The following is a 9,493-nucleotide window of genomic DNA, read 5'->3' on the forward strand; positions in this document are numbered from 1 at the left end:
GCTCCAAAGACGTGTTATCTATACGAAATATCCAAATAATAATTATATTATTTATCTCGAAATATTTATTGATTTGCTTCGACCGATTCCATAGCAATAATTTATTCATAATATTTAATGGAACCTATTATTATGCGCACTACAAAATAAAACAGTATAGCACGTGTTTGAGCTTTGGAAGACAAATTAAATTAATAATCGATACACTTATGTTTACAGATAAGAATAAAACCAATAAAACAGTTAAATACAATTATCTTAACACATTATTAATCAACTTTGATTTTATATTAATTAAATCAAATTAAATTTTATTTTTTAATCGACTTTGATTTTATATTTTTTATTTTACACGCAATTGAATACAATTTACGAAGTCAGGCTATTTGGTACTATTATATATTTAAGTTATTTATAGGTAAATAATCAATTTTTTAAATATTGTCAAAAAAAAAAAATTGTTAAGAATCAACACTTATTTATATTGCTGAATAAAGTATAAAATTTAGTATGTTTACAAGAATTAATTTATAAATCATAAATGCATAAGAGGCCTTAATGCTTTAAAAAAAATATAAAAAAATGATTTCGCCCGGACAGGGACTCGAACCCTGGACCCTTAGGTTAAAAGCCTAATGCTCTGCCGACTGAGCTATCCGGGCTTCTGTTAATCATAAAAGATTTAGGTAGTATTCAATAACACTACAAATAGGTAGAACCTCGATTATTCGAACTAATTGGGGCTACACCGAACTCGGTTAGACAACATTTTGAATAATAGAAATTAAAAATAATATTATTTGTATAACATATATAAAATTATTATCGAATTTTTACACTGATTACTGCATATTCCATATATTATGTTATAATAAGTCTTCACTTATTATGAATATCAAAATATTACTAACTATAAACTATTATAAATATATTATAATGTATGTATTAATATTTGTTTTTGATAAACTGATCAATTTTTATTTGACAAATCACTGCTTAGATGTGTATCTAGAGGGGCTTGGAGGCAGGGTCCAAGTCCTCAGGAATATTTTTATTATTTCGCTTAAATTATAGTTTATTTTTTATTATTATTATTATTTGTTTTTGCAGCCCTCTTCCAAAATATATTTGATCACCCAACGGCGATGTCGCTGCAACATACATGCTAATAAACTGCGACCGGACATGTGGGTCGTGATATTTTACGTATTAACGTTTGATGCATAAATTAAAACGAAATAATGTTCATATAACAGTGGGTTCGTAATTTCGTAAAACGGATATTCGAATAATCGAAGTTCTACTGTACATAGAAAAAAAAAGTTTTAATGTATTTAACTCTCAACTAATACCAGAATAAATTATTTTTGAATAAATAGACAATAATTTTTACATTCATTTAGGTATTATAGATTTTGGGAGGTAGTGTTCATTAAGACTGTAACTACAACTTACAACTGACTGGGATATATTACTTGTTTTATTAATTAGAGAACATATGGTTTTCTTTCATTTAATTATTCATAATTATTGATTAAAGTGTATAAAAAAAATTAAAACACCGTGACATAGGTTAAGTTCTTCCTTATGCGTTGTGCAATTTTTGTAATTTTACTATTAATACAGAGAAAATGTTTTTGTCCCGTTCAAAACGGTTTTTGCCATGTACATTTGCAAAGCGGGCACTACACATACGGATGTAGCGTCCTCTTAAAGGAATTAATTGGCAAAAACAATAATGCATTTTGAAATAATATAATCAAATATAGTTTGGTACTTAGCAATGTCAGCTTAGTAGTTAGTATTCCGTCTTTTATCATAATCGTTTTTCGTATACGATGTTTAAATGTTTTTTTTTCTTTTCTTATAATATCATAGAATTAGTAACTAACACATCCATGATATAGTGCTCCGCTCGACATCTATATATCTAATGTACAAGCGCAGAGCATTACCCAAGCCTAGCCATCAGAATAGATTTATCTGCGAAATATAGAACAATACCTAGTGGTTTATATAATAGGTAATCTGACTTTTCTTTTTATTTGGAAATATATTATGAAATACGGATATTTAAATATATAATCCATCTCATTTTTAAGTTTGTGTACATCAACTTATACTTTTGGGTTCCTAATCATTCTAGTGTTTCAATACCACGCATTTTAACTTTTAAGTAATTATATTCTAAAAGGCCTTATTAAAGGCCTCAGTCAGTTGAAGTTAAAGTTCAATGAGCACTACCTAACAATATCTAAGATATCAATGTAAATTTTCTGTTTATTAAAAAATAATATGTTCTGGTAACAGTAAGTTGTAAATTATAAAAATAGTATTATTGAGCATTACCTAACTCAACAATTTTTCTATAAGCCCAGTTGGTAGAGCATTGCATTTTTAATCTAAAGGTCCAGGGTTCGAAAATGTTTTTTAATCCTTTAAATGCATTTTTTATTTCTTATTTTATATTTTAAATTACATTTTTTTTAAATTTATAATATGATATTATTATGATAATTCAATTATTAGGTATTACAATTACAGTTTAATTAATACAGTGATTGAAATGTACAAACAATAGTGTTATAGACACGAGATGGTTCACAGTCGTCCGATAACACATTATATAGGCCAAGATTCCGTGACCAAAGGTGAAAAATACGTTTGGGTAAACCTGTCCCGGCTGCGTCGCGGCCACTGTTATATTACTGTTATACGATTGAGAACCTTTTACCTTTATGATGAGGATTGAAGGCAGATCAAAGAATAAATATTTTATAAATTATATGCAAACGATTTATAGAACGATGTATTTGCTCATTTTAATTTGTTATACCAAGTATATCGGTTTTTTTTACAAGAATTAAATATTATATAAAACACGTAAATAATAATTTTAATTTTTCATAGAATCGAGATTTTTGGATAAGCTGATTTTAAATTGAATTGTTTGATTGACAGTGGTTACAATAATAGTGTTTAGAATGGAAATTAATTCATTTGTCAGGCCATTATTTTTATCTTGTATATTATAAATATAACATGGACTTAGAAAGGTTACACATCTAGCGTAAAGTCCGAACATTTACAAAATAAATATTCAATTATTGTCTGAACAGCATTGGTATTTGTTATATACTATTTGATTGGAGTTAATTTTGATAAAAGACATAGATAAACTAGTCTCCTTGAGTAATTAAATACGAAAATCACGTTTCACATCACATTGATTCGATATATGTTAAGGTATAATATTTATTTTATTATAATTTATTTGTTTTTATACATATTACGATGAGGTATATAATTGAAAATCGACGTTTTTAAACACCATTATAGCTAGATATGCCATAAACACGTAGTTCGTGTAAAATAATACATACAAATCACAATTATTACCTACGTCATCTGCGGCAGTCTACTGTTTGATTGAACTGGAGAGGAGGAGGGGGTCATCACGAAACCTCGGGTGAATTTCACAAAAAGATAACTAGAATTTAAATATCAAATGATAATATCGATAATTATGATAAAACGGGTCCGTGAAAACTCTGTACACTCCAGAAGTTAGTCATATACTATACTTATTACGTATTTTAGAATTTCGTCTGAGAGAGATTGGTGATCTGACAGTTTATAGTTTAATGGCCCACAAACAGAATAACCAAAATATATATACGGTACTATGGGTGTTATAAATTGCAATTTGTTTTCGCAGTCACGGTATATTGTAATAATAAAAGCGTATATTAAACTAAATTGTATAACAGGTATGGTGACTGTAAATACCTTTTGTCGTTGTTTTCGGAATACGCTCCCTCCCCCCCCGGGAGGGGCAACGGCCGTCTTGGTTACCCCTAGAGCAACCATATGTGTCTCATGAATAATTTAAGGCAATAAAGTGATTGTATATCAGCATAGTTTTATGATTAGATTTATTGCCAAGTTAGCTATAGTCATGCTAGATAATAGTTTCAAGACACCAGGAAAAAAAAATTAAAAGTTAATGATGCATAATATTGTTTTATTATATTTTAGTTTTAAAGTAAATTAAAATATAATTTGGTAATAATTGAATATTGGTTTTATGAGATTTTTTATTTTCCTATAGGAAGTTTTTAATCCATAAAAATCGTTTTGCCTATATACTTGTTCATGTTTAATATTATGCTAAACAATTATATTTATACTCGATCAAAATACTATAATCATTAATGCGCAATATTAAAGTCATGTTTTTGGTGTAATTTTAAAAAACAACGGCAAAGCGTATGGCCGAGAGGGTGAGAGAGGAAAGCCGATCCGTTGTTGTTATTAACAATCCAAATAACTATTAAATTTGGTTAATGTTTGATCAGTATATTTGTAGTGATTATTAATTGTTCGATATAAATTGGCCTTAGGTTTTTAGATAAGCGAATAAATGATTCTTCTTGTACAATCAAACGAAAAATTCACTTTTCATGTGATATAATATTTAATTGGAAAAAATAATAAGTGTTACAGAACTAGATTTATTTTAATGATCAAAATGTTTTAAGTAAAGTATTGTACGGAGTACGGCGATATAATATAGTTTAATATCAACATTTATAAATACTACGATGTTATTCAATGAACTAGTTAGTTAAGACCCTTAAGAGAGCGTTTTTGAATATTATGTTTCTCGTGGGCCAGAGAGAGAAAACAAACAGTGCGCTGACATACTCTTAAGACGATGTTATATTTACTCGCATTTGTTGTCTCCGTCTTACAAGTGCGTAATATATCAAATATTACGCTCAGCAGTTCACGTTTAGCTCCGTTAGTTTAAAAATTAGAGTAAATTGACCGCTTACAAAATTTAAAGGTAAGAATATTATTTAGACCACCTCGTGGGCTTTTTATTATATTTTAATTTTGAAGCTAGTTTTTTTTTTTTTTTGTAAAAAAAAATTACAATTTTAAAATACTTATTATAACTCGCTTTATAATTAAAATATAGTAAAATGCCCATGACGTCGACTAAATATTACTATTACAGTTAAATTTTATATGTGGACAATTCAATCTAATTTTTAAACTAACCCAGTTAAACGTGAACTGCAGCTGAGCGTAAAATTTGGTATGTTACGCACTTGTAAGACGGAGACAACACATGCCGGTACCACGTCCTCTGCAGAGAACGCCACTCCCGCATGCGCTGTCTCCGTCTTACAAGCGTAAAACATGGCAACAACTTTTTTGCGGGGGACAAACTGTCCTTCTCAGTATTTATAATTGAATTATCAGAATTCCACAATGCATAGGTAAGAAATTGATCCGTGTCATAGCGTCGATAATTTTTTGATGGCACAAAACAATAATTTTCAATAATTAAATGAAAAAAAATAAATGTAATTTTCTTAAACTGATAACTTTAGTTACATTTATGTTACCCGAGAAAATAACGACGCTATGACGCACATAAAGTTTTTACCTGTGCGTCGTGGAGTTCTGATAATTCCACTATAAATACTGATGGAGAACAGTGGACACGCGCAAGGATAGTTTCCGCAATGTTCTACGTTTGTAAGACGAAGACAACACATGCGAGTGGGGCAATACAATTTAAACATCATTACAATTTTCAATATTATTTTTGTTTATTTTCAAAGTCGGATACAAATCAAATAACAATAAAATATAATATCGATATAATGTCATTCCCTCAAAAATATTATATATTTTTTTTTTTTTTTTGCAAGGAATGATTTTACTCTAAGGTTATTTAAAAACATAGAAAATATGATTCTGCGTAAACGTGTTTTGTCTATGTCGCGCGTGGGCCGTTTCTGGGAGAGAAAACGAATAGGGCACTGACATTCTCTTAAATTAAGTATTTTACGGCGATAAATAGTTTAATATTAGAGTTCTTAAATACTACAATGTTATTCCCTGAACTCATAATTATACCGCTTAATAAGTATATATAATATAATAATAGGTATTCGACGTAAAAACATTATTAGCCCCACCACCACCCAGCCTAAAGAAATATACTGGCTTCACTTAATAATTAAAATACACAGAGGAACCTATTAATTTTTCAATTTGAATTCTAAGGTTTGAAAACGAAATTTTACTAAAACGTACTTATTAACGATCATAATTTAATAAAAAAGATTTTAACTATCGTAAGGCCGGAGCTATACACGGCGCTTTCATGTCACGGCGCTTTCCTGTCACGGCACATCACATCCGTCGTGTATATAGTTACTTCAATATAAAACAATGAGTTTTGACATCAACGAAAAACGCCATGTATAGGTATGGCCTCGGCCTAAGTTATGCATGCCAGTTCATACACCGTAACAAATTGACTAATATTAGTATTCAAACGCTGAACGGATAATTTTGATAACAATATTATTTAATAAAGAAAGTAAAGCATATTCTTATTTGCAACTATTAATTATTCATGAAACGTTGGTACCTATTGTGATATTTATTCTTTACTTAATTCTAATATTTTAATATATTAATAATAATTTTAATAATTTAATAATACCTAGTTATTTATTAAATTAACCATAAAAATAACAAATAATTACATCTAATTGCCAACGTTAAGAACCTGTTTGATTCCCTACGCTGGCTACACTTGTTCTAATAACAGATGCAAAAATCAAAGCCACGTTCTTAAATTCTTACAGATGTTCGGAGAGCATTTTGATCAAGTACACGGTATAAGAATATAATTTTATGTAAAATGTGCATAATATAGTGTATAATATCTAAAAATTATTATAATCTAATAATATCGTATATATATTTTGCATTACCTGATTCGCAGCTGCCAAAAAAAATGGATTATACTGTATCACAGTAGTAAATGATACAAATTAATTTGAAAATTAAACTCAAAATTAGCAAATGGAATTAACTAAAATCCACTGATATAACTGTTTATTAAGTGAAGTCCAGTTGTTGCTCGCCAGTATTGATGGAACGATGTTGCTGTGCTAGATGGTGAACGTGCACTGACTAAAGCCACTAAAAGGACGATATTGATATGGTGACCAATGAGAGTCAGGTGGCTGTATCAAAAGGTATTTGTAAACATTTGGGACTGGTTTTATATTCTGTGATTAAGACCTTTTTTGACCGTCTCTCTTCTTGGGCGGCATATAAAAAATATAGATTTTACGGTTGACAGTTGTAGGTACGTGCTAATCTCTATTGTCTGTGGTCGAATAATACACTTCGTCCCTTTTTGACAGTGACTACGGTTTCCTTGGATATCCGGTAACTACCTACGAATGTCCGGCCGTAATTTATTACTCTGTAGCAATTTAGTCAGTTTATCAATAACAATTATACCTACACCAGTACGTGAGCATATATATACAACATGTATATATAAAACATAAATATAATATATATATATATATATATATATATATATATATATATATATATGTTATATAAATACATATACATATAACTTTTTAAAAACTGTCAATATCGACCGATGTCTATTTTATAATGATGATGCTGTTTGTGTTTAAGAAACGTGTTTCGATCTATATGAAAAATTATAATATTATTTTTATTTGTATAAATTGGTTATCATTCTCGAATAGATATAGGTCAGCGTAAAATATAGTGATATGTAAGTTTGATTTTTACCGTTAAAAAGAACGTTTCCTTTGCACTTAATTAATAGCCGTTGGTGGTGGAGAGTATCTGGTAATTTTTAATGTGCGCCGCTAATATTATAATAATGAACGGGACAGGCCTTTAACATTTACATAACATTAATAATTATTCCATAGCTATTTGGTATAATATAACATATTAATACAATAGCGCATAATATACTAAATGTTACGTCATGCCTTTATCGTATGACTAAGATCAACTATTTTAGTTTCAATCAATCAAGAAAAAGACAGCAAACCGTCTCGATATCAATTAACGCAGTAATAGGACCAAAGGTACAGTCCAAAAATCGAAAGTCCTTTATTATTTATTTTTCATGAACTCCGAACTGCATACGACCGTTGCGCGTCGCGACTATTTCCGGTTTAGCGTAAACATAATTATATATTTATCAATCGCCAAATATATTTTTATCAACGATAAAAACGACTAAAGTTCGCATATAGAAATATGCTGTGTTTTATACTATGTTTAAAGAAAAATGCAATTTATTGTTAGTTATACTTTCTTAGTTATACCTTCCTATATAGGTAAGTATTAACCGGCATTTGGACTCCCCCCCCCCGAGTCTTTTCCTCTACAAACGATTTCAGCGGTATTGAACGTTTCTCCCCTGAATCAATATATTTTTTTTTTAATATAATAATAGGTTGGACAATTGGTTCTTTGGTTTTGTCCGAAATATTATAATATGATCATCATATCGGCGTCTATCAAAAATTATAGTCATTCACGTTATGGAGTTATAACTTTTATCACCCAAATAAATGAGTAATGATATAATAAATGGGTATATGTACTAATTGTAAATTTAAATTTTTAATATTATTCTTATTACTCTTATTAATTTTATTATTATCCCGTGAGCTATGTAATACTACATTAATTATTTATTTTCTTTTGTATTTTGTATATTGTTTAATATTTATATTAGAGAAGTTTGTACTGTCATATCTCAATAGTAATTATGTATTATAGAATTATATTTATATATAAATTTAATATTTGTTTAATATTTTTATTTTTTTTTTGTCCTCGGTGGGAAACTGTCCAGATTCGTCTTTACGCGTACCAGTTGCATCATTTTCAAGATAATTACACCTTTCCGATTTTAAAAGTGGTACAACGGTCGATTTTTTTACACACCATTTACAAAAATTATAGAGGAACAGTTAATCATTTAAAAACTCCTTATTTTTGTAATGGGTAATTATTTATTACTATAAGATAACTCAAAAATATTTTTAAAAAAAATTATTTTCCGTAAACGTATTTTGTCTATGTTACGCGTGAGTCAGAGAGAGAGGGAGAGAGAAACCAGTTTCCCGATACCGTGTTAAGAGGACGCTACACAACCATTTGTTGTCTCCGTCTTACACTAGTGCATAATATAGCAAATTTACACTCAGCAGATCACGTTTAATTCCGTTATTTTATAAATTAGAGTAAATCGACCCATTATGAAATTTGATGGTAAGAACATAATCAGTGTTTGTATGTGATTTTTTAGGATAACATGGTTTTTGGGCGAGTTATGAGCATTTTTAATTTAAGCTTTTTTATATAAGCGTAGTTTGCTGTTAAATTAAACTATCGTACAAAATCCACATACAAACGCAGATTATGTTCTTAATATCAAGTTTCATAATAGGTTGATTCACTCTAATTTTTAAACAAACAGAATTAAACGTGATCTGCTAAGCGTAAATTTGCCATGTTGTGCAATTGTAAGACGGAGACAACAAATTTTTGCGTAGAAGACGCCGCACCCGCATGCACTGTCTTCGTCTTACCAACGTAAAATATATCT

At 29.1% G+C, this 9,493-nt stretch overlaps 1 non-coding gene across 1 annotated transcript; it reads right to left on the minus strand.

Moving 5' to 3' along the window:
* Positions 1-589: 589 nt before the first annotated feature.
* Positions 590-662, minus strand: TRNAK-UUU (transfer RNA lysine (anticodon UUU)). Its single transcript has one exon. It is a non-coding gene; the product is annotated as a tRNA-Lys (tRNA).
* Positions 663-9,493: the final 8,831 nt, after the last annotated feature.

Source organism: Diuraphis noxia, unplaced genomic scaffold, assembly GCF_037042655.1.
Source record: "Diuraphis noxia isolate RWA-SAM2 unplaced genomic scaffold, SU_Dnox_SAM2 contig0001, whole genome shotgun sequence".
NCBI lineage: Eukaryota > Metazoa > Arthropoda > Insecta > Hemiptera > Aphididae > Diuraphis > Diuraphis noxia.